The sequence below is a fragment of the Leopardus geoffroyi genome, chromosome A3 (genome assembly GCF_018350155.1).
Source record: "Leopardus geoffroyi isolate Oge1 chromosome A3, O.geoffroyi_Oge1_pat1.0, whole genome shotgun sequence".
Classification (NCBI taxonomy): Eukaryota; Metazoa; Chordata; class Mammalia; order Carnivora; family Felidae; genus Leopardus; species Leopardus geoffroyi.
Window position 1 is genome coordinate 37,569,905 of NC_059336.1, and position 26,429 is coordinate 37,596,333.

Genomic DNA, 26,429 nt, shown 5'->3' on the forward strand with positions numbered 1-26,429 from the left:
GTTCAAACTATCTTTCCCTTAGCCTCTGCACCCACTGCTGCATCAAGTCAAGTAGCACATTTCAGGAATCTGCCCTTTTCTCGCCTTCTGACTTCCACCATGTTCCACTTCATTGTCACCTCCACAGAATCCTTCAATTTATTTTCAGAGACTTCTGCATTCTGCTTGAAATCTGAGTGCTTCTGTATTTGTGACATCTTCCCTTTAATTTGTCCAAATGTACCCATATTTAGCCAATACTCTTTATTGTCTTTTGCCATGGGCTTCTGCTATCAACATACCTGGTTGGGGTCTCTTGACTGTCTATCTTATCCTCCATCCTCATGTCAGCAGTTTTCAGGGGGAAAAATTGAAAGAAGCCATTATTCTACCATCAGTGTTATTCTATATTTTAAAACATCTTTTTAATTACTAAGATGCTGTGACACAGATGCTCTCATGTCACAAATAGCTTCTTCTTTTGCTGTAAAATAGGAAAAGCAAATCAGGAATAAAAGCATTTCACAGGCTATTTGCAAAGAAACTTTTGAAGATAACATTCTGTTATCCTCAACCATGCTCTTTGGACAACCCTTAAACCAGTGTTGTAGAAGTGGCCAAGGGGTAGCTTCTGAGCTTTGAAATTCTGTGAAGTTACTTCTTAGCTTTGATTACGACTCTTCTCTGTCCATATTTGTATCTTCTTAAGTTATAATTACTCATTCACTAACAGCAAATCAGAGATTGCTAGAAGGAGAAACTGAGTCAGTAACAAATCACAGATCCATTCTAAAGTCTAAAAGGGAAGCCATAAAATCATATTGCTGGATTTTAGAAGTGCCATTTCTGATGTCTCCTCCTGGAGTGAACTTGCCCATTGATGGCTTTGTACCCTGAGAAAAATCCTTGTCTGATGAAGACCAGATATATACTTGGCCCAATATACCACCACATATACCAACCCCCTGCCATAGAAGTAGTCAACGGTCATGGCTCCATGTAGACACACTTCCTCTGCCCTCTTTGCCTCTGCTCCCACGTCATAGCTGGATGTTCTCTGCTCTCTCCTGGACACTAGGATCTTACAAAGCAAAGGGTTCAAGTGCACGTTGTTTCTCAAACTGGGTTCCAGTGGGAGGTTCAACAGCATCCAGACTCTTCATCATCAGGTCAACCAATGTAACTCTTTTGTCTGCCCTATATATGGGATTCTTTACAGAATTCTGATTTTTTAAAAACGTTCTAAGAAGTTTAAAAACTTCTTCAACCCAAATGATGCTAATGCATCAATCTTCCATACCACAAAACTCTTAACCGGGGAGCTGCATTTTTATTAAGTACTCTATAATTAATAACGGTTGGGATATTCAAATAGAGCAATTTCATTTCATTTTCCTCCTTGTCCTTTCCATTACTGCCCTAATCAAACAAATAGTCTCTCCTCCACCCCCCAGGATATGGGTGCCAATGTTCTAAACCCTCTTTCAGGCATATATTGGATGAGAGAGGACTGGGAATGGGAGGGGATATTTTCTGGCTATAGTCGTCAGGGCTGGATAGAACACCCACTCACTGCGTATATTGGTCGCAGTTGGACAAAGTCACAATCAAAATTAGTTTTGTTCTGGCTTTAGCGTAAGGCTCAAAAGTAGCTATCAGTTGTCAAGGATTAGAGAATATTCAGGCTGATGGAGAAGACATCTCAGCCTGTCTCTCAAAACCCATGGCAAAGACAAGAATCCAAATACCTAAACATCCAACCTCTTACTCTCCTGCTTTAACTTACTTTGTAGGATACGTGCCATTTTTGCCACCTTCACACATACTCCACACTCACGATTATTGAACACCATAGATACTCTTCTCTAAATGCAAAGCAACACTTACAGGCTGTAGATGCAGTTGAAAAAAAAAGTGCTCCATATCCTATGACTAAATAATCATTAAATGGCCTAAAATAGTTTCATGCTGTTAAAAAAAAGAGCTGAAATCAAAAGTTTATTATTAGCCAGAATGTGATAAATCTTTTTTAAAACTGGGGATGGGGAGGTATGTGTGCATGTGTGTGTTTATCATACTATTAAACTTAATTTGGTGCTCACTGAATTGTAAAATAAATGAAGAATCACACTACACTCTTTATGTCAGCCAAATGCTGGGAGACTAAAAATCGCCCAAGATCGATTTGAACAGGTGCACATGGGGTTTTTCTGCCAAGGGGATGGATCTGCCAGCAACAAAATTCTGGTTCTTTCCCCTAGTTCTAGCGAGAGGGTCTGTGTTTGTTGGGACTTAACTTCAGCTCAAAAGTCAGTGTGGGTGTCTTGGGGGCTGATGTGGTTAGATGGCTGAGCAAAAAGCCTGACTCACATAGACACACACCCACACACATACACACATGTAGAGGCATCCAGGGATAAATCAGGTGTCACCTCACAGGACCTCAGTTCTGCTCCCATATTTTTAGCTGTAGAAGAGGAAAGGAAGAGAGAAAGGAACATGATTTCCTATAATCTGCTTTCAAATAGAGCAGCAAATTCTTAACCACAGTGGAAAGGCATCCATAAATAAAGCTTTCATGAGTGGTTTGTGGCCTCCTTAACTATATATATATAAAAATAGAATACATATTTTTGTTTATTGTAATTTTGTGTGTATATATATATATAAATATTTTAAAATTCTAGCATACATATATTTTCAGCAAGAAATGGACTATCCTTCTGGATTTCAAATTCTGCCCTGTGGTGTCCAGTTATAAAGGAGAAAAATGAAGCTGCAGATCTTAGCTCAGAGCCAGCACATATTTCATTTATCCTGGGGAAACTCTAGGTTCAAGTCTTGGCTGCTTTAAAGAATTTCTCCCACCAGAGTTAAGAGGCCCCAGTAGAACTAAATTTAATGGCTCTATTAAAGGCACTGAAAGTGGTATCTGTGTTGCTTGATTTGAAGACCACATTTCCCCACATATTCGAAGTGTCATTATTTACTTCTCTGACTTAATATCTTTAAGTAGGTATTTAAAAATCCTCTTCTGAAATGTAAATGTCCATAGGAAAACATAATACATCGTGGAACAAATTAGTTGTACAGATTCACTTTCTCTGTCCCTGAGATCAAGATGTAAGAGTAGAATCAAAGGCAGAAGGTGAAGGTTTTGACAAAGAAGGTAACAAAAGATATTGGGCCACTAGCAACTTTTTCTCTGCTTTGGTTTTGCTTAAGCCTGGCTGAAGGCAATGTAAACTAGCTTTTCACTTCCCAGCAACATTATCCAGGTTTTTGTTTCTTTGTTTGTTTGTTTGTTTTTGTTGTTGTTTATTTTTTGAGAAAGAGATAACATGTGTGAGTGAGAAAGAGGGGCAAAAGGAGAGAGAGAGAATCCCAAGCAGGCTCCACACTCAGTACGGAGCCCAACACAGGCTCAATCCCACAGATCTGGGATCATGACCTGAGCTGAAATCAAGAGTCGGACACTCAGCTGAGCCCCCCAGGTGCCCGAATATTGTCCAGTTTTAAAATTCATTTATGAGCAAGGAAGCTATGAAGATGCAAACTATCCAGCAAAGGGAATAAAAAGATAAACAGCAAAGTCTACTTTGTCGCCAATTTTGTTGAATTCACCTCCTAAAGTCTCTTTACTTCTTCCCACCTCCATCTCCACTACCCACATCTAAGCCATATTGCTGTACAGCAGCCTCCCCAAAGGCCTCCCTACATCTATTTTTATCCCAACCCCAACCCATTTTCACAATGCAGCCAGAGTGCTTTTTTTCACAAGGTCAATCCGACCAGTCAGTGCACTACTTGAACCTCTTTAGTGGTGATGCATTGTCCATAAGACATGATTTAGACTCTGAAATAGCTCACAGACCCTATGGGTTAGGGTTCCTCCAGACTCATCCAGCCTTTGCATTATGTTTCCTTGTCTCACCTGCTCGCCATGGGCTCTCCTCCCTGGGGCCCTTGCCTCTTCCCTTCTTTCTTCACCTGCCCGTCCTTGAGATCCAAGACCTGTTCCCTCACTGAAGTCCTCCTGGTTTCTCTAATTAGATGAAAACCTATAAACAGTAGGCCCTTTTAGCACCATATTTGTCTCCATAAAAATAACTGCTATAGTTGAAACTATCCATTGGTTTTATATGTTATCTAGTTAATGTCCACCTCCCAGTGATACTGTGAGTGGCAAATGAGCAGGAAGAAAAGTATGTTTTATTAATTCTTTGGGCACACGGCTAGCCTACATTTCCTAGCCAGTTTGGTGTGGCCCTACGACTGAGTTCTGGCCAATGGAATGTGGACAAAAGTAATATAGACTGTTTATAGAACAGGCCAATTTAAAATTATGTGCAATGCTCTGCACTCTTTTTCCTTAAACTGACTGAACAGAGAAAGATCTTGGAAGCCATGTTTTGAAGATGGGAGAAACTAAGTCACAAATAGGAGGAAATTTACTCAACCCAGAACATGCACGTTGGGCTTCTCATTGTGTTAAGCCACAAACATTTAGGAGTTTATCTGTTGTAGCAGCTAGCTATGCTATTCTATTCCCCATGCCTAGTACAGTATCTAACATATAGTAGATATTCAATAAATGAATATCAAATGAAAGTGTCATTTCTTGGTATATGGAACATCCTTTGGAATTGACAGAGAGCACCAAGTATCTGTGTTTGTGTTGGTTCATAAATTGGTCCCTATTACATGGAGGGCAAGGAGAAACCAAACAAAAAGGCAGACCACTCCAGATTGGTAGGTGGCAGGTTTAATAAGTAAGGGAAATTACATAGGAGGCTGGTTTTAAGCAGCCATAAATTGAGATTTCCACACATCACCAGCAGAATCTTAAGAGCTTATGTACAGGACTTAACTGGATTCAGTCACATATACCACCAAGATGGTCTCAACAACATATTATTCTTTTAAGGCTGCATCCTTGAAATTACTCCTAGTGCAGGAACAGTAGGTAGAACTTACATTCCAAGGACAGGAAAAGAGGTGAGAAGCCTCTGATTACCTAGGTTCAACTCTTGGATCAACTACTGGTCATATCCTCTCACCTCCTCCAACAATTTTTATCAAGACTTTTGAGAATAATGTCATTTTTCTATATTATTAGAAGAGAAAAAGAAGATGCACAAACACCAAGTAGAAACTGAGTTTGCACATAATAAAAAATAATTCATTCTTAATTGTTTAATGTATTTGTACAAGGTAATTGCATGTGCACCTAAATTTAATGACAATGAATGAGGCATTAAAACACTAGTTTTAGCCTCTAAGGTTTCCATCTGGCCCAACTGGAAACTTTTATAAAATAGCATTGCAGAGTAGTAGAGGCTATAGAACTGAGCAGACCTGAGTATGACCTTGTCTATTCTAAGTATGGGCTGATATCACCCTGGGCAAGCCCTATAACTACTCCAAGCTTTAATTCATCCTCTGTTAAATGGGAATAATAAAAGAGTACTTGATGTACTGGAAATATAAGTATTTCCAGAGATGGAATATTTTAGCTATTCAAATTATGGTGGCAGTTAAAATGACAATGGTGGCAATAGACAGCAGTAGCATCTCTGGTAGGCACTATGGAAAAAAGTGGGCGTTGATTTCTTGAGTTAGAGAACTAATGAGACAAATGGTACAAATTTGGTAGGCTTGTCCAAACTATTCATTAAAGAAGACACCAGGCTGAGGTTACCTTTTAAAAGTATTTCTCTGTGATAATAAAAAGTTATAATGCTTATTATATACTTTTAAAAAACATTCAGGTAGGGGTGCCTGGGTGGCTCAGTCACTTAAGCGTCTGACTCTTGATTTCAGCTCAGGTCATGATCTCTCAGTTCATGAATTCAAGTCCCATGTCCAGCTCTATGCTGAGCATGGAGACTGCTTGGGATTCTCTCTCTCCCTCACTCTCTGTCCCTCGCCCATTCACATTCTCTCTCTCAAAATAAATAAAATTAAATAAGTAAATAAAAATAAAAACATTCAGGTATAAACAAAATAAAATGTTCATTACCAAAATAAAATTAGCATTACTAATTTAGTGCATCTATGTCAAGACTTTGGTCCTCTACTTAGTAATACTTTAAAATATAATCATGAATGTACATGTGAAATTACAGTTCAATTCAGAAGAACCTGGGATCTGATACCAGATTGCCTGTGTTTGCATCCTGACCTCACCATCACTCTCTGTGGGCATTTACTATGATTTTAAGTATCAGTATCTTTATCTGTAAATTGTGTCAAATAACTGCATCAACTCCATAAAGTTATTATGTCAACTAAATGATGCAATACATGTAATGTGCTTAGAATAGTTTCTGACACAACAGAAGCATTAAATAGGCTTTAGCTGTGATAACAATAATAATTACGATGATGATAATTTATACATGGGTCTATTTCTCTGGAAAAAATAAATGCACAAAGGAAACAAAACTCAACACAGAAACAAAACTTCATTTTGAACAAGGGCTTTGATTTCATATTCAAGTATACAACGCTAATGGGACAATCTAAGCCTATAAAAAAATCACTTGATTGTTTCACACTTTCGATTCTGAAGTCTACTCTAGATTTTCTGTTTAACTAATTTGGTCTATATATTCCTGAGATAAGTACCACATCATTTAAAAATGTTATTTTTTTTTACTTTATTTTGACAATTGTTGTAAGTACATCTATTATTCAGCTTTTCTAAAATATTCTTGTAATTTCTATCTTTTTATTCTTGCAAGTAAATTATAGGATTTTTAATATCTTCTAATCTGATTTGGTATAATTTTCCAATACATTAACTTTTAGAATTATTTTGGAATGAACTGAAACTTTACAATAGTGAGTCTTTCCATATAGAACCTGGTGTATGTTCCATTTAATTCAATTATCTTTTGTTATGTATCTTTGGTTTTCATAATTTTCTTTTTTTTTTAATTTTTTTTAATGTTTATTTATTTTTGAGACAGAGAGAGACAGAGCATGAATGGGGGAGGGTCAGAGAGAGAGGGACACACAGAATCTGAAACAGGCTCCAGGCTCTGAGCTGTCAGCAAAGAGCCCCACGCGGGGCTCGAACTCAAGGACGGCAAGATCATGGCCTGAGCCGAAGTCGGATGCCCAACTGACTGAGCCACCCAGGCACCCCCATAATTTTCTTTTTAAAAAAAAAATAGAATCTGTATATTTCTCACTTATGTCTAGGTAGTTTCTATTTTTATTAATACTATGAATGAGATCTTTTGTTTTTCCATTTTCTTTTCTAACAAGTTATTTTTGCTATAGAAGAAAGGTATAGATTTTGGCCAGTTGATTTTGTACCTAGGAAAATTACAGAGCTCTTTTGTAAGTTCAATCATTTATTTATAAATGTTCTTGGATTTCTGAGATGGACAATCAAATCATCTACAAATAATAATTGGGTCTCCCCTTCACCAATGACTTATCAATGATTTGTGTTTGCTATTTTAATTACACTAAATGGAATATCTTTTTTAAAAGGTTAACTTATGGCAACAATAAAGGAAATTATATAATTTATTTCCCTAATTCTACAGGAGGTTCTCTGAGTGCACTATCATTAGGAGGAATGAATGCCAACAGTGATGGTTTGATAGTGACTCTTTTATTTAAATTTTTTTTATTTGTTTATACAAATAATTTGTACTTTGCATTGTATTATTTTTTAATAATAATAAAATAAATATAAACAAAATAAATAAAAAATATAAATAAAATAAATAAATAAAAATAAAAATATTAAAATAAAATATTAAAATAAAAATATTAAAAATAAAAAATAAAAATAAAATATTATTTTTTAATAATACAATTAATATTGTATACAAGTAATTTGTTTATTACTTTTGAGAGAGAGAGAGAACACAAGCAGTAAAGGGGCAGAGAAAGAGGGAGACACAAAATCCATAGCAAGCTTTCAGATGTCAGCACAGAGCCCGATGCGGGCCTTGAACCCACAGACCACAAGATCACGACCTGAGCCTATGACCTGGGCCGTAGTCAGTCGCTTAGCCGACTGAGCCACCCAGACCGCCCTTGATAGAGATTTTTAAAACTCACTTTAAAGGAGTACTCTCAAAGCACTTGGGTAGCTCAGTCGGTTAAGCATCCAACTTTGGCTCAGGTCATGATCTCACAGTTTGTGAGTTCGAGCCCCGCGTGGGGCTCTGTGATGACAGCTTAGAGCCTGGAACCTGCTTTGAATTCTGTGTCTCCTTCTCTCTCTCTGCTCCTACCCCACTCATGCTCTGTCTCTCTCTCTCCTTCAAAAATAAAAAAATTTTTTAAAAAACATTAAAAAATAATGTAAAGGAGTATTCTTTTAATTCTAGCTTATAGAGTTATTTAAAAAAAATTTTTTTTAGCATTTATTTATTTTTTTGAGAGGCAGAGAGAGACAGTATGAGCAGGGAAAGGACAGAGAGAGAGGAAGACACAGAATCCGAAGGACGCTCCAGGCTCTGAGCTGTCAGCACAGAGACTGATGCGGGGCTTGAACTCACAAACTGAGATCATGACCTAAGCCAAAGTCAGACACTTAACCGACTGAGCCACCCAGGTTCCCCTAGAGTTATTTTTTTAATTGAGGCATATGCTGAGATTTATCAAGTGAATGTTGTTAAATATCAAAACAACCATATAATTTTGTTTTCCTTGTATTCTTGAAGTGGTATATTAACCAATTTCTTACACTGAAATATTTTCATATTCCTGAAATAAGCCCTAGTTAGTTCCTGAAATAAGCCCTAGTTAGCCCTTTGTATATTCATTATGAATCAGTGATATGCTTACTGCATAAACTGTAAGGGTCTACTGACCCCACTTTTATTCTGATAATTTCAACATTGCACACTTTATTGTTGTATTCAATCTACTCTATGCATTGATCTATTCAGGATTCAGCTCAGTATTGGTTCATTCAGTTATATCAACAAGTTCATTCAAATCCTCTGTATTCAGATTTACTTTTGCATCTAACTGATCTGAGAAAAACTGGTATATAAAATCATTCACTATATATTTGTTTTAATTTCTGTGCAGCTCTAATAGCTCTGTTTTATATTTCTTTTTTTAGCTGAAGTATAGTTAACTGCCTTATATATTTCTAATCTGTAATATTGGACTGTCATATTGTTATTGGGAGCTATGTTTTTATGAATGATTGTATCAGATTCCTTTGGTTTTAATGAATACTTTTCACTTTTAATTTTTTCTTTCATATTAATATTGCTTCCTTTGCTTGCTTTCTTTTTATTCATGCCTTCTTAAATATTTTCCCATATTTTTATATTTTTTTCTTTCCAGGTTGGGTTTCCTGTAAATAAGACATAGCTATAATCCTGAGCTCTTAAAGAGAAGAGTCTCTTCAGTCTAGAGTAAATAAAAACAACGAAAATGAGAAGGCTTCCTTAGAGACAAGCTACAGAATTATATTTATCAAAGATTAAATGCAGGATATCTCTTATAAACCTAAAAGTATATCAACATGAAATGGAATATTATATTATGATCATTTTTATCATAAATATTTTCTTATCTTTCCCGTCAACTGGTAACACTGAGGAGATCTGGTTAGCTATGCTTTGAATGGTCCTGGACTGGCAGGGCAGTGAATTCTCAGTTTTCCCTTCTGTCTCTTTGGCAACCTAGAGTCTGTGCTCTCATCCATTTCTAAAGAAAGCAGGGCCTCTCCTTCTCTTACTTTGGCCTAAAAGAAAATGATATTATCTGAACCAGCCAGAGTCCAAACCAGCAGAACTCCTTCTTAGCACTGCTTTCCTTCCTCAAGAAGAGAGGATTGATATCTGAGCCTAGAAGGAAAGATTTCAAGAGATGGGTATCAAGTAGCCTTAAAGGCTGGTGTGTACACCCAGAATCCTACTAGACATTTGACCTTGGGTAAATTCCTTAACATCTTTATATCATCTTGTTTTCGTTTAAGGTCTATTTCACAGACCTACTGGAGGATTTATGTGTGAAAATCTATCAAAATGTAATGCCTACCACTTCATCAGCATCCCATAGAAGGTATTATTGATCTTCTTTATCTAAGCTGCTTATATGCCTTGTTCCTCTTCTAATGGTGTTCTGGTTTTGTTTGTAGAAATATCTGTTCCCATGCTTTCCTTCCTTCCCTTCTTTTATCCTTTTATTTCTTTTTTTTTTTATTTAAAAAAAATTTTTTAACGTTTATTTATTTTTGGGACAGAGAGAGACAGAGCATGAATGGGGGAGGGGCAGAGAGAGGGAGACACAGAATCAGAAGCAGGCTCCAGGCTCTGAGCCATCAGCCCAGAGCCCGACGCGGGGCTCGAACTCACGGACCGCGAGATCGTGACCTGAGCTGAAGTCGGACACTTAACCGACTGAGCCACCCAGGCGCCCCTTTTTTTTTTAAATTTCATTTTTAACGTTTATTTATTTTTGGGACAGAGAGAGACAGAGTATTCTTTTATTTCTCTATTTTTAAATTAATCATTTATTAGTTCAGAGAAAAGGCCTAAGAATTTAGAAAGTCAGAAAAGATTAATAAAAAAAATATCTATCTCAAACACACACGCACACACGCATGCACACACACTCATTCTCAAAATAACCACAATAGCATTTTCATTAGCTTGGGGTCAATGCAAACCTTAGTTCACTTCTCATCTTAACCACTTCCCATTGGCTATTACTTAATCCTATGAAAAGTGTAAGTGCCCTGTAACTCCAGCACCCTCTTTACAGTTCCACAAGATAAGTGCTCTGATCTTGAGTTTCCTTGTCTAGAAAACAGGGGTACAAATGATGCCGATTTCACACGGTTGATATAAAAATTAAATAAGACACTAAACTGGAAATTGGCTGTCATATAGAACAATATCAATAAATAATGATTGCTGTTATTTTTTAAGCAAACATAGTAATTCTCACTCTCTAAAGCTTTAGTGAGACTTGAGTTAATGTGGAAGAGGCTTTGCACAGACTAGGAACTCTGAAACTTCTAATTTCTTCTTTCTCTTTCTTCCTGTGCTCAGTAAAGAAAAAGCCATTTAAATGGGTTGATGAGAACACTTATTGTGGATAATGTATCCTATTTGCAAAATCAGAGTGAACTAGGTTATTTCTTTCAGCCCATGCTAGTAATAATGTCCAGCAGAGAAAAAAATCTCACTGGAAAATAGAAGACACAGTGGATGCAACTGCTGTGAATCCCACTGACCTCAACCCGGCCAACTTTCCTCCCACTGATGGTGGATGCCAAGACACCAAGGTCTCTTCCTTACTTTTCACCGAGATGCCTGTTAGACCATTAGTACTCCTACAAGAAACGCTTCAGAGTAAATATTCATATATTCTCTAGAGTGTGAGAGTCAAAGGGATTTAGAAGCAGATTTTTAGGATTTATGTTTATGGATGTGCATGAGGGAAGGTGGAGAGGAGACAAGGAATATTGAATAGCAGAGGGAAATGGGGAGGAGGAGCCACAAATCCCAAAGAAGGGATATATTGAAGACAAAGACAAGGTTGCTTGTTTCATAAAATTTCCCAGATTTAGTTCTTAGACCCAATATATAAGGAACCTCTGCTATGTATTGAGATATCTGAGTGAGTCTCATCCTAAAGAGAGAAACACACACTTCCTTACCTGCCTCCATGCTGCTACTTCAGCCTTAGTAATTAGAGACCCAAAAATGGAGTTGCCTAGCTTTCCAATTCTTTTCTCATCTGGCTAAAGCTTTTTGGGCTATCTTTGTGAAATATGCTTCAGGGAAAATGGGACAGAAATACATGTTTGGTTCAGAGGTTCTAAAATGGAAGGTGAAATTACTTAGTTTTAACTAGCGATTGCATAAAATAGAAATGACAAGGAAAAGAGAAAAAAGAAAGGAGAAATAGATTTCATTTAAAAAAAAAACTCTTCCATTTGAACAATTATCCCAAAAGACAATAAAACAAGGTATTTTGAATGAGTTTGTTGAGGACCTGCCCACACATTCTACCAATATATAGATGGTATTCTGGGATGGGGGGAGGGTGGGATTGTTGAAAGTTTAGGTAAACAAGTCATAATTCAAAGTAAGCAGCAATAATATAGAAAACCTTTCTTATGGTTTTAGATGTATGCATGAGTTTCTCTGTTCTTTTTTAAAGTTTAAATGTAACATACTGAACTCCATGTTAACATATGATGCACAGCATAGAAACACATACATTTCTCCAGGCATAAACCACACATGTGACAACATTCTTAAGACCCAGGAGTGAATTTCTCTAAGGAACATTGACTGAGTGAGATTTCACATTCTGTGGATTTCAGCCATCAATTCAGTTTCTTTCTCCGTGTTCCTGAAATCTCATTGTTACACTCAGGATTTGTCTTCTCCTAGGGATCACTTTTAAAGCATGTCACTGCCTGTGACAAGACAGAGTAAGTAAAATGATGATGAGTTTGGATTTCTTTCCCCAGACTCTCAGCTTTTCTATCTTCTAGTTTGGCATCTCACGTCTTGATTATATCAGATGCCATGTTAGAAATACCTGCTTGATATTGTATATCAAAGGTGCTGACTGAGAAGGCATTAGGTATTGCTTAAACCCAGTCTTTAATCACTACAACTTTTAAAACATTTAATAGTGTCATAGTGTCATTAGGAAAAATTCAGAAAGCACTTGAAATGTCACATAATGACAAATCCAGATTTTAGTGAGTCTGTCAAGTATTATTACCCCATTCCTGATAACAGAACTAGAAAAGTGAGTCGGTTTTTCAATATATTCAGAAATAATATTTCAGACTAAAGTATCAGCTCGATGTCCTAGTTTGGTCTGTTCTTTCTCACTTTTTTGTGTTCTCTTTTTCTTGCAAGATGCTAATGAATTTAAAAAATGATCACAATCTTCAAAGTTCTCACTTAAAAGTAATGATATAAAACTTCTTAATCTGAGAGAAAATCTTGGGAAAGAGCAATCATTTTCTGAGTCAAAAGATTAAAATAATTTATTTTAAGCCTATTAAATCAGAACTAACTAGTACTTCATTCGATTTGTTATACTGAAATGAAATCATCAGTAAGGCACCCCAATATTTTGCATTAATAAATTACTTCAAAGAGTCCCAGATGATAGGGCTATAAAGAGGAGACAGCATTAGGCACATATTTATTTTTCAGTTAGTAGGTTTCCTAAATAAATCAGTCTGTATGTTGAGAATTTTACTTCAGTGAGAAAGGTACCATAATTATTTGTTTTCCCTTCATTACTAAATCAGAGCATGTTCAATAAAACAAATAGATTGCATATTAAATACAAATCTACTGATAATGCTCACTAGATCACTATGATGTTTCTCCCAGAGGGTGAGATTCAGAGTTCCTACTTTCCAGAAAAATTATGTGTTTGTTGTGAAATGTGTCTTATACCTTCTACAAATCTTTAATTTTACTTTAAAATAGTTGTTAGATTTCATGCTCCTGCAAGGAGAAAACTTGAATTTACAAATAGAGGCACATATTTTGCAAATAGGATATGCCAGAGTTAGCAGAAAAGTCTGCTTTGGGGGAAACTTCTATTATGAATAAAATTGTTGTTTGTCACTTTTATTTTACCGGGAGGCAAATTAGTCATCGCATAGCTTGTTCCATTTTTTTTTTTTTTTTTCTTGAAATCAGGTCACTTAATCCCTTCTGGGATGTATTCAGAATGAGAGCCTATATTTTCCTCTCAGATTAATCTGGAGAGAATTTCAAGTTGCAGGTCTTCATATAATAGGGCATATGGAAATGGAGTCTAAAGTGTCTGACACTTTTAATGATATAACTTCATTCACAATGGCATTACTTGTGGATATAATTTAAATGAAAATGTAGGCGAACCAAATCCCCATATGACCTCAGCAACTCTAAAATTATATTCCTGTAATGTGCTTTATAGCTCCTCTACCTAAATACAGCTGGTAACCTCTAAATGCCAGCATTTGTGGATGGAAATCTATTTCTGAGCACAATATATCATCTGTTCTGAGGATATAACAGTTATTATTCGTTCTTCGTGGACAAGAATCCATGTTTAATAATATTTATGATTTAAAGTTAGAGCTAGCTAAATGCAAGAAATTCAAAAGTTTGGTTGGACGGTTTTTTTGTTCACTTTTTTCATTGTTCTTCATTTTTCTAAATATAACGGCACACTGAGGAGGGAAGGGAAGGTTGTTTCAGTCCCCTGACTTAAAAGCTAAGGAACAATAGCATAATTATTGAACTAATTTATCTCTAAGAGAAATCTGCAAGGTACAATATTTCCTGTTTTCATAAAAGAAGCAAATGCTAATGCTAGTTAGAGTGCTAGTCACATAGGAAAAAGATCTAAAAAAGATCAAGATAGATGATAGATAGATAGGTAGGTAGGGAGATAGATAGATAGATAGATAGATAGATAGACAGACAGCAGTAAAGGACCAATCTATTTTGTTTTTAATTTCTAATCTGTCAAGGATGTACATTTTTACAAAATAAAATAAGAATGATTCATAGAAAGTGAAATAAAAGAATAAGCAAAGGCATACAAACTATGAGTCTAGATTTTCATTACTGGATTCATCAGCTAAAGAAATTACAGTGTAATGAATATTATCAGAAAAAGAATAACAGAAGAAAATTAATATAGGAACTTCCAAATGCTTACTGTCAACCTCCATACACTTCTTGTCACAGCCAGGCACCAGTCCATAGACCGTGCTTTGAGAAGCACTGAGAGAGAGAACAAACATTCTTGCCTTGACTTTCTTCTTACTTAGTCCACATTTGGTACATAGCTCAGCATTTCTTTTCTTTTTTTTTTAAGCTTATTTATTTTGAGAGAGAGAGAGAGAGCACAAGCAGGGGAGGGCAGAAAGAGGGAGAGACAGAACTCCAAGCAGGCTCTGTGCTGTCAGCTCAAAGCCCAATGTGGGTCTTGAACTCATGAACCATGAGATCATGATCTGAGCCAAGATCAAGAGTCAGACGCTTAACCACTGAGCCACCCAGGCACCACATATCTCAGCATTTCTAAACAGTGTGCTAGCAGCAGCATTTTAATAAAGCAAGTAAATTTTTTTTCTGTTTGGCTAACCTTATCTGTTAGCTAAGGATGATGCCAGGAGGCTGGGGAAGGTGGCATGCTGCAGAAAAAAAATATAAGGTGAGGTTCCCGACCTAAAGAAATATAACCCAGTAAGAAAGGAGAGCATCAGGAACTACTTAATGAAGGGCTTCCCCGTAGTGGTCATGAATTGGTGGTCATAACTTCTTTCAAGGTGCAATTCCTATTGCACCAAATAATGTCAGCAGACCAAATAAATGTTTTTTTTTTTGTGTGTGTATGAATTCTCCCACATTTCGAATCAATGGGTGCAGCTATGATTAATAAAATATTTGTTTTAAAATCCTACCTAAACTAGGGGCACCTGGGTGGCACAGTGAGTTAAACATCCAACTCTTGATCTCAGCTCAGGACATGATCTCACAGTTGGTGAGTTCGAGCCCCACATGGGGCTCTGCACTGATGAGGTGAAGTCTGCTTGGGATTCTGTCTCTCCTCTCTGCCTCTCCCCCACTTGTGTGCACACTCTTTGTCTCTCAGAATAAAAACATAAATAAAGAAAAATAAAATCCTACCTAAGCTAACAGGAATTATATGCTGATATACGCATATTCTGGCAGTAAATTCTAAAGATACAACTCCAGTCATGGGGGTGGCGTTCAGAAAGAAGGAAATACCAGCAAACGTTTTATTTAATTTTTTATTGGTTTATTTTTTGAGAGAGAAAGACAGAGCAGGGGAGGGGTAGAGAGGGGGGAGAGAGAGAGAGAGAGGGAGAGAGAGAGAGAGAGAGAGAGAGAGAGAGAGAATCCCAAGCAGGCTCCATGCTGTTAGTGCAGAGCCTGATGAGGGACTTGAACCCACAAACCATGAAATCATGACCTGAGCCAAGATCAAGTGTCAGATGCTTAACTGACTGAGCCACCCAGGCGCCCCACCAGCAAAAATTTTTAGAGAAGAGGTACCAACAAGGATAGCTGGCATGGTTGGAGAAGGCAGTGGATGTAATGGAAATCTGAGCTTGTGTTAGAGAAATATGTGTGACTTCTTTCTTTCATAGAAGTCATTCTAGATGAATGGAGTAATAAGTAAGAACACAAAACCACAACAAACTCTCCTATGGAAAATGAAGCAGATCGTAGAGGTGAGTTGGTTGAGAAGGAAATATGTAGCTTGATTGTGGAGGGCTTGGAACACTAGCTTAAGATGGATTTTATCTGTGACGCCAGAGATAGCAAAACCATTGATGACTGGTGTTGGCCACAGGCACATGTTAGAGGAGCAATGGCAGATATTTATTATTTCTGCCCCAGAGCTGTGGTTTGAAAACCTGTGTGAAAGTTGAGAAAAATTATGGGTTAAAAAAAAATTCAGCTCTAAAAGGCCCATAGCATTTAGTAACTGGTCTATATACTAGAGGAGAATTCAAGTTTTCCAGTACATAAATGTGAGATACAAGATGAAAGTTATGTATTGGGTGCAGAGTGGGAAAGATACCAGAACATGAGCTGATGAAGAGCTGTAACAAAATAACTACACACAGACACACACACACACACACACACACACAATCTCGTTTGAGAACATTCCAACATGTCATAGAATATTAAATTAATAATTTTAAGATATCATAGCCCAACTTTCATGTTAAAAATATAGGAGACACAGATGTCAAACCTCTTGCCCCAAAATATTTGTTAGCAACTTAAAGAATAAGAATTTGAATCACAGGTGCTTGTTTTCCAGATTTTCCACTTTCATTTTGACATCAAAAGTATTTAATAAATCATTAAATGTGAAGATCAGGATTGAGGAATCACAGATAATTCTAAGATTTTAAGACTGACTTACTGGAAGAATAATAGGCTACCAGTAGAGGATTTTATTTTTATTTTGACAACCAAAATATTTGACATCTGGATAGAGACATCTGGATGGCTCAGTTGGTTAAGCCTCCGACTCCAGCTCAGGTCATGATCTCGGGGTTCTTGAGTTTGAGCCACGCCTCAGGCTCTGTGCTACTAGCTCAGAGCCTGGAGCCTGGTTTGGATTCTGTTTCCCTCTCTCTCTCTCTGCCCCTCCCCTGCTTGCACTGTCTCTGTCTCTCTCTCAAAAATAAATAAACATTAGGGGCAAGTGAGTGGCTCAGTCCGTTAAGCTCTTGATTTTGGCTCAGGCCATGATCTCACATTTCGTGTGGGGCTCTGCACTGACAGTGCAGAGCCTGGTTGGGATTTTCTCTCTCCTTCTCTCTCTGCCCCTCCTCTGCTTGCAGTCTATCTCTCTTAAGATAAATAAAAATAAACTTTAAAAAATAAATAAATACATATTTAAAAATTTTTAATTAAAGTTTTATAAGTAGAAATGTTTCAGGGCATCTGGGTGGTTCAGTCGGTTGAGCGTCTGACTTCAGTTCAGGTCATGATCTCGCGGTCTGTGACTTCGAGCCCCATGTTGGGCTCTGTGCTGACAGCTCAGAGCCTGGAGCCTGTTTCAGATTCTGTGTCTCCCTCTCTCTGACCCTCCCCCTTTCATGCTCTGTCTCTCTCTGTCTCAAAAATAAATAAACGTTAAAATAAATAAATAAATAAATAAATAAATAAATAAATAAATAAATATTTTTTTTAAAAGTTTCTTCTGCAAGTACACCAGATGATATATTCTGTTAGTCAGGAAATGCTCAGTTGAACTGCAACAAAAAGATCCTTCAAATCTCAACAACTTAACATGACAAAAGCTTATTTCTTCCTTTCAAAAAGTATACCTCTGGGTACAGATAATTCTCAAGGGCAGTTTTCCTACACCTACAGATGTTAACTCAACATTCCAGGCTCCTTAACCTAACAATTAAATGCTTCTATCTAGAAATGACACATATGGCTTCACCCACATTATGTTGGCTAAAGCAAATCACATGGCTATGCCAACTTCAAGGGAGAGGGATGGTGTAATAGTCCTGCACAATTGGAAAAGGGGATGCTGGTAAATAGCCATAATGCTACCAACATAATAGGTGCATAACAGGTGCAACATAAGATTTATTTTTAATTTTTTTAATGTTTATTCATTTTTGAGAGAGAGGGAGACAGAGTGTGAGTGGGGAAGGGGAAGAGAGAGAAAGAGACACAGAATCTGAAGCAGGCTATAGGTTCTCAGCTGTTAGCATAGAGCCCAACACAGGGCCTGAACCCATGAACTGAGAGATCCTGACCTGAGCTGAAATCAGACACTTAGCTGACTGAGTCACCCAGGTAGCCCCAGGTGCAATAAGATTTAAAAGAAGGTAAAGATGAATGTGCCCCAAATGATGAATATCTGATATGTAAGTGAGTGTGTTCTACTGACCTCTTTGGGCCGAAAAAGTATTGTGTGGGTTTTATGAGATCCCTGAAGGGATCCTAGTCCACAAGAATGTAAATAATCACTAAAGCTGTGTTTTTCTACTTCTCCATATGGTACATAGCTCAAAGGGAAATGCTGTAAAGGAAAAGAAAGTTTCAGATCAAGGCTAGGATACGTTTTATGACAGCATTATGCCAAATAAACAAACAAATTTAAAAGACATCCAGTTTAACAAAATAAAATTCTAATTTACCTGTGAAGTGGAAACACAAAGATTTACTGGTCTTCCAACTTTGATACCTAAATATGTGTATGTGCATGTCTTTTTTTGTTTGTTAGAATGCTGGTGTATGCAACTTATCTCTCTGAGGAATTTTTAAAGGAATCCTTACAAAACTGTCTGAAGTATTATGCCTACATCCACTTCATTATATGTAAACCATAACCTCAAAGGATAATTTTGGGAAAAATAAATTGAAATTTAAAAAAAAGATGCAAAGTTTAAATTCTTTAGCCACAACAGCAAAGCAAATAATTGAAAATTGAAAAATCATGCTGATCAGCAAGTTATTTGTTGTCATAGTGCCAAAAGACCACAGTGCATATTCTAGAAAGTTAATGGGTTGTAGTGGTACATCTTTAATTTTTTTCTTTCCATCTCTCAAAAGTGTTGGAAACCATAATGTCAACAGGGAAAACTGTTGGCTGATTATTTACACAGACTCTATGAAGCTGGCATTTTGTGAATTTCCTTCCCTAAAGTTGGTTCTCTGTGGCCCAATCTGAAGAGCAATAAAAAGGTCTTCCCGCATCTCTGTTTGCCCATGAGGGCCGCACTTCTACATGCAGAAAATGGTATCTTGTCACATGCCGCCACCCCCACTACCTCATAAAATGTCAGAGCAAGGAGCCGCCACTGTACCTGTGTGCAACTTTCTCTGCTATGGAATTTCCTGGACACGGGTGCTGGGCACATACAATTGGATTAGCAATGCCAGCTTATTTTCCAAAGTGGCTTTGCCAATTTCCTCTCCCTCCATTGATGTCTGAGTATCCCTTTGTTCCACGAAGTATAAACAAGGGCAACTCACCTAGCTGGGCATAAGTCACACCTGGTGAAGGAGTTTACATTAGGGGAACCTTACAGAAGTGGGATCAGTCTAGGTGAGTGAGTCTCCTCGTGTTCCCATTGCTTTCTGAGGTCGCACTTAGCAAACTGACATGACCAGAAGTCCATTCTGGGAGAGAAACTCCCACATCTTGGTTTGAGGAATTTGGGGAATTACCACTGAGGAAGCACCAGTCTTTCTCCTCATATGTTCAGATTCCAACACAACAAAACTAAGATGTGGAAGAGTCTTTGCCCCGCGCTTTCCTGTCAGCTCAGAGTCAACAGCTGCCCTTCTCTTGGCATGGTCCAAAGTCTGCAGGCCAGGCCTTCGGTGGACTCCTTAAATGCCCATCCATAGCCAGATTCCATGAAGTTTGAATGAGGCCAGTTCCTTCTCTGCTACACCAGTCTGAGAAATTAACCTGTACCTTTCACTCCACATTCCTTTCTTTTTCTTGTCACTTTGTTATTAATTTCTAACTTAATTATGTTGAAGTTAAGAGTATGTGGTACATGTGATTATAAATCTTTAAAAATTAAGACTTTCCTTCTAGCCTAATGTATCGTTTATTTTTATAAATTTTCTATGTGTTGCCAGGAACAATATTTTAAACACATCTGTTATAACAAACTTAATTATGTTGTTCAAAACTTCCATAGCCTTATTTTTGCTTGACTAATCTATTAATCACTTAGGCATGTGGAAATCTCTCAATATGCTGATGGATTTTTTAGCTTCCTCCAATGTAGCTTTATAAATTTGTAATTATTTATTTGAGGTCTATTTTGCAAGACCCATTAAGGTTTTACTTTCTGGTAAATTTATTCCGGTAAATAAAAACTTTTGTCCATATGTAAATGATCCTCTTCCTCTCTTGTAATGCCTTTTATTTAACTCAAATTTGCTTATATTATATCCCTACCAACTTTCTTTTAATTATTATTTCACATGTATTTATTCTACACTTCTACTTTTCAAATTTTTGTGACCTCTTTCAAAAGACATTCACCTTTTTTTATTGAGAAGGAAAATAGCTTTGAATTTTAGGGGGGGATTTAGTTCTTTACTGTATTGATTGTGAGTGCTGATACATTGGTTTTTACTTTTCACAGGTTATTTTCTACCCACTCATTCTACTTTTTGTTGATGTGTTCATTTACCCTTTCTGCACATCACTTGATCTGAGGTTTATTTTCCCTATTCCAATTTTCTAAACATCTACTAATTTAGAAGTTCTACATTCAATTTCTATATTTTTAGGGATTCACTGGAAATTTTAACATGAATTTTTCCCTTAAGATGTTTAAAATTAATAAATAGCTTAACTCTTTTCCCAAATAAGAGACGCATTTTAAAATACTTAGCTCCTTTGGGGCACCTGGGTGACTCAGTTGGTTAAGCATCCAACTTCAGCTCAGGTCATGATCTCACAGTTCATTGCTTCAAGCACTGCATCAGGCTCTGTGCTGACAGCTCAGAGCCTGGAGCCTGCTTCAGATTCTGTGTCTTCCTCTTTCTCTGCCCCTTTCCCCGTTCACACACTGTATCTCTCTCTCTTTCTCTCACAAAAATAAATAATAAAAACATTAAAAAAATTAAAACACTTAGCTCCAAGCACTTGTCCTTTCAAATTAGTTTTGGTTATCCAGAATTTAGGTCTATCTTGACGTTTTTAACCTCAACCTTTAACCTTTTCAACTTAAATTAGATATTATTATCTTTACATGTAATCAATGTTTTATTTCAGACATACCTTATGGGATCATTTTCTTTCTACCTGAATAAATTCCTGATGTGCTCTCTTTGTGCTTACAGACTCTGTTTTTATCTAAAAATGTCTTGGTTTCACACTTGCTCTTTCTCAAGTTATACATTTATAGATTGACAGGTATTTTCTCTCAGCGTTTTATAGATCTTATTCCCTGACTCCTGCCTTCCATTGTTGATGTGAGAAGCCAGCTGTCGGTCTAGTCGTTATTCTTTTGTAAATTAATTTTGTCTTTTTTTAAATAACTGATTTGTAAGACCATCTATCTTCAGTTTACTACAAGTTCACTGCCATGTGTCTAGATGAGTTTCTTTTTGTTCATTTTTCTTGGGATTCATTGGAAATCTTCAATCTGGGGACTGATGTCTGATCAATTCTAGAGACAACTTAAGCATTATCTTTTAAGAACACTCCTACTTCCCTTATTTCTTTTCCCCAGTTTAGACATATTAACTATAGCCTTCACGTTCTTAAATGCTTTCTTCGTATTTTCCATTCCCTTGTCTGTCTGTATTGCTTTCTGGGTAATTTCTTCAGCTCCCATTTCCAGTTCACTAAGTAGCTCTTCAGTTGTATCTAATCTGCTGTTAAAACCATCCATTGGACAGCAAATCCATATCTGAAGCTTTATGCCTTGAAAATACACAAGTCCACATAGGTTTTATAAAGGATATTCCTTGTAGCCTTTTTGATATATAAGAAAAAGCAAGAGAGAAAACTAAGTATCTCTCAGGAGAGAAATAGTTCAGTAAATCACACACATCTGTTCAATTAAATTAACACTACAGGGCTACCTAAAGCAAGGGTTTTTCTTCTTATATTCCAACTTGGATCAATGCCCATCTACATATAGTAGAAAAATGTAAATTCCAATGTGTGTTTATGTGTGTATGTGTGTAGATACAAGTGTCTAAAAGTAGGTACTTCAAATTGATATGTGCTTTTAGCATAAAATGCACTCTGGATTTCAAAGACCTGTATACAAAAGATGAAAATTATCTCATTAATAATCGTATTGATTGCATGTTGAAATAGTACTACAGTTTTACGGAGTTATATAAAATATGTTGTTTAAATTAATTTCACTTGTTTCCACTTTTTTTGTTTCTAGTAGATATTTTTAAATTATATATTATTTAAAAAGCTGTTGATTTTCTAATTGAAAATTTATTTTACTTCTCTAGAATTGCCCTCCAATCTTTTTACTGGTAAAGGTAATACTGATGTTCTCTATTTCTTTTCTTTTTTAATTTTTTTATGTTTATATTTGAGAGAGAGAGCACAGGTGGGGGGCAGGGTTGGCAGAGAGATGGAAACAGAATATGAAGCAGGCTCCAGGCTCTGAGCTGTGAGCACAGAGTCAACGCAGGTCTCAAACTCACAAGCCATGAGATCACGACCTGAGTCAAAGTCAGACACTTAACTGACTGAGCCACCCAGGCACCTCGATGTCCTATTTCTTAGTCACACTTTCAACATATCTTTATTGCTTTGAATATACCCATCACACATTATAGGCATGATTCTCAAGTGTGTTGTTTCTGCTGCCTATCTCCTATGGTGGCTCATTCCCTCTTGCATTTATTAACATTTGGAACTTTGTGACAACTCTGGATATGAGTTACATTTCTCCAAAGCAAATTTGCTTTTCTTCTGCCAGGGATGTGGAGCTCTACCACTCCGGCACAAATTAGAACAAATGTTCACCTAATGAGTTTGGGGGGAAGTCACACAGCTAATGTGACTTTTTTCCCCCACTTTTTAATGTAGTATAATATATATACACGCAAATGTGTTCATATCGTAAGTAAAGGGCTCAGTATATTTTTGCAAACTAAGCATATCTATGAAGTCAGCATCCAAATAAAGAAACAGAGTATTATAGGTACAGGTACAGGTACGTCAAAGTAGAAGATCCCCACAGGCTCTGCACTTGAAGGTGGCATATGTATAGATAGATAGATAGATAGATAGATAGATATAGATAGATATAGATCTATATATATACTTGTTTTTCTTTCACTCCTTGGTAGTCACAGCAAAGGCCGGGTTCAGCAAATACCTGCAGGGTTTCCTCTATGGGTCCAGTCTGTTTCCTGGGGCTTGGCTCTGCTCTCTCACTTGGTAGGGTTGTCCTCCGAGTATCTTCTAAGTGGCTTTGTCCTCCATCTGTCTTGTAAGTGGCTCTAGGCAAGGAGGGAAGTGAAAATATCTGCATGGAAACTTTGTTTCTAGCACTTCCATATTCTTCAGATTTGAGTTTTTCTTTGGCTTCTGACCTTAGAAAAAGTTCTTATTTTCCCACAAGCTCAGAAATGTGTGATGAATACATATGTGTGTGTGTGTGTGTGTGTGTGTGTAATACATATATACACACACATACACAGACGTATATATAGAGAAAAATGTTGCTTTTAACATTTAAACCAGCAATAGGAAATTAGTTCAGTAAAATATCATGAATGATAAAGATGAAAAATTCTCAGCATCAAAAATCTTACTTTTTTGGAGAGTATTTTAATAATATGTGAAAATGCCCAGGATATTATTAAAAAGAAGACAATGACTGAAACCTGTAAAATGTGGTCTCAAATTTGCATATTTATATATACAGACCTAAGATAGAGGAAATAAATGAATTTAAGTATTAACTGTGGTTTTTTTCTTGGGAAAGGATCCAAACATTCTTTTCTTATACTTTTCTGTATTTTATGCGAGATACATATCCTCATTTTATACTATGAAGAAAATTAGGAAGAATTAAGAAAAAAGAGCAGGAACCAGAAACCACCTTTCCCATCCACTTGCACTCCTTGTCACACATTCAGACTATGTCAGTGACATGTGAGAAACCGGAAAAAACTGAACAGTCCCAATAATGTTCAACAAGCCAATGCTGCAGCGAGGCAGGCAGCAAAAGACTCTGCCTTCTTCACATGCTTATCGCCAACAAATGGAAAAGGTGACTTCATTGTGGAGGAGGCTTTGACTCTTTCCACCTGTGGCATTTCTTTTTATGTCCTAGCATTAAGCTGCCTCCTCCAAACAACACACGGCAGGTATAAACAGGATATAACAAAACTCCTCATATCCTTTCATTTAAAACTCGGATTTTTTTTTATTTCTCAGCTTGATTGACTTTGTGGAATCCTGGAAGGCATAGGATTCAGGGAAGGAGGAAAAAGCAATAGCAGCTTATTACCAATTTGTGTTATTTGCAAATAAATTATTAGGAAGAACTGTGTCTTTTTCCCAATCTTTTTCCATTGTTGACCAGCACTCATGCTTTTTTGGGCACTCATTAGAAAGTAGGACCAGTTATTTAAGACCACTTTAAGACATGACAAAAAATAATAGAAGATGAAAATAATTTGCCTACAAGTATGCTTTTATGATTCTGTCTTTGGAACTGTGAATACAGGTACTCCAGTCTCTAAGGTCTTGCCACTCAAATGTGGTACACAGACCAGTAGCATCGGCATCACTTGAATGCCTGCTGGTAATGCAGGTTCTCAGGCCCAAGCCCAGACCTGCTGAATCAGAATCTCCAGGGATCTATGGTTCTACAACTTACCTAATGATTCTTATACACACTAACACTTCAAAATCACTTGTGAGCATCCAAAAATAATACCAAGCAATCACAATTCAAATAGATAAGAAAAGGAGACAATTTTATTCCTCCAAATATCTGAATTTCCTCTCTCCTATGAAAGGAAAGCTTACTGTAAGTTCTCACCTTAGTAGCCACAATTAAGTGTGGGAATTCTATGTCTGTCAATAAACAGAGGTTGGGGCTACATTTAAGCAGCCTTGTCCATAACTGCTTCCTTTCCACAGTCAAACCCCAGGAATAGACTTTTTGTTCAATTTCTTCTTTCATCCTCTTTGAAGAGATGCAACTTTGAACTAACAGTGTGGCTGCTGGGAACTTCTTTGTGCCTGCCATAAATTGTGTCTTTCTCTCCATGACCCTCTGGTGAGCCAGTGCAAAAATAGGGTCGAAACCAACAAAAAATGCAAGGAAACAGGAAATACTGTAACCATAGGAGTTGGCCAGCTTAATTTACTTTTTTTTCTTCTGCACTGCCATGCAATATGATTTTCTACCTTCCTTTTTAGACTCATGGTTGATTGAACACATAAAAAAAGTTTTGACAACAAGCATATGACAGACTATGAAAAGTAAGCAAAAAATCAAAACTATGCTTTTAGAATGTTCTTTTTTTAGTATCATTCACCACTAAGAACCGACACTTTTATCGATCTAACTTTTGAAAAATATTGACTAATTATTTACCATGTGTTAGGAAGATTTCAGGTTAGAAATTTCCTCACATAAAAATGTATTTATCCTATTTCCTATTGTCTCAAATGCTGCATTGTGATAATATATTAAACTCTGCTACCATAGTAATGTGTATGGATGACTGTGTTTCACATATTTTTCTCCCTTGCTCCTATTTCAGTTATCTATTACCACAATAATGCCATGTAACAACAACAAAAAAATCACAAAACCTTGGTGGCATAATACATCAGTGTTTATTGCTAACATGTCAGGGGTCAGCTGGGTATCTTCTCAGAGGGCTGTCTGTTGGCTGGGCTTGCTCACTTCGCTGTACCCACTGGCTGTCCATTGACCTAGATCATACTCAACTGGGCTGCCTGTATCTGTCGCATTCTAGGAAGCTACCTCAGGTCTTGTCTCATGGAGATGACAGAGACATAGGAAGAACAGGGCCTCTTGAGTCAGACTTGGAACCACTGCACTGGTGCTTCTACTTCATTCTACTGACCAAATCCAGGTACATGGTCAGTCCAGAGGCAGGCAGAGGACACCACAAAGTTACATGGCACAGGGGGTGGATGCAAGAAGGGTGAAGAATCAGGGTCATGTCTGCAATCGATCTACCCTGCCTCCTCATCCAAGCCTTCAACAAGACCTGCCAATACCACCTTGGAAGTATTTCCCACATCTTTCCAACTTTCTCTCTCTTATTCCTACCGCCATTTCAGGTCACTCTGACCTCTTGGCTTTAGCCTTCTAACTGTCCTGTCCATGTATTTCTTGTCCATTGCTCCTTAGGCTATTCTCAAAATAGTAATCAGAAGAATCCTTTTAAAAAGAAAACCTA

The 26,429-nt window shown here is 37.0% G+C and overlaps 1 long non-coding RNA gene across 3 annotated transcripts in view; it reads right to left on the reverse strand.

The window, feature by feature from the left end:
- LOC123580514 overlaps positions 1-26,429 on the reverse strand; it is a 155,583-nt gene that overhangs the window by 13,734 nt on the left and 115,420 nt on the right. For all 3 annotated transcript variants that reach the window (XR_006703339.1, XR_006703338.1, XR_006703340.1), the window contains one exon: positions 23,354-23,477. This is a non-coding gene — a long non-coding RNA (uncharacterized LOC123580514). The remainder of the gene's footprint in view (positions 1-23,353; positions 23,478-26,429) is intronic.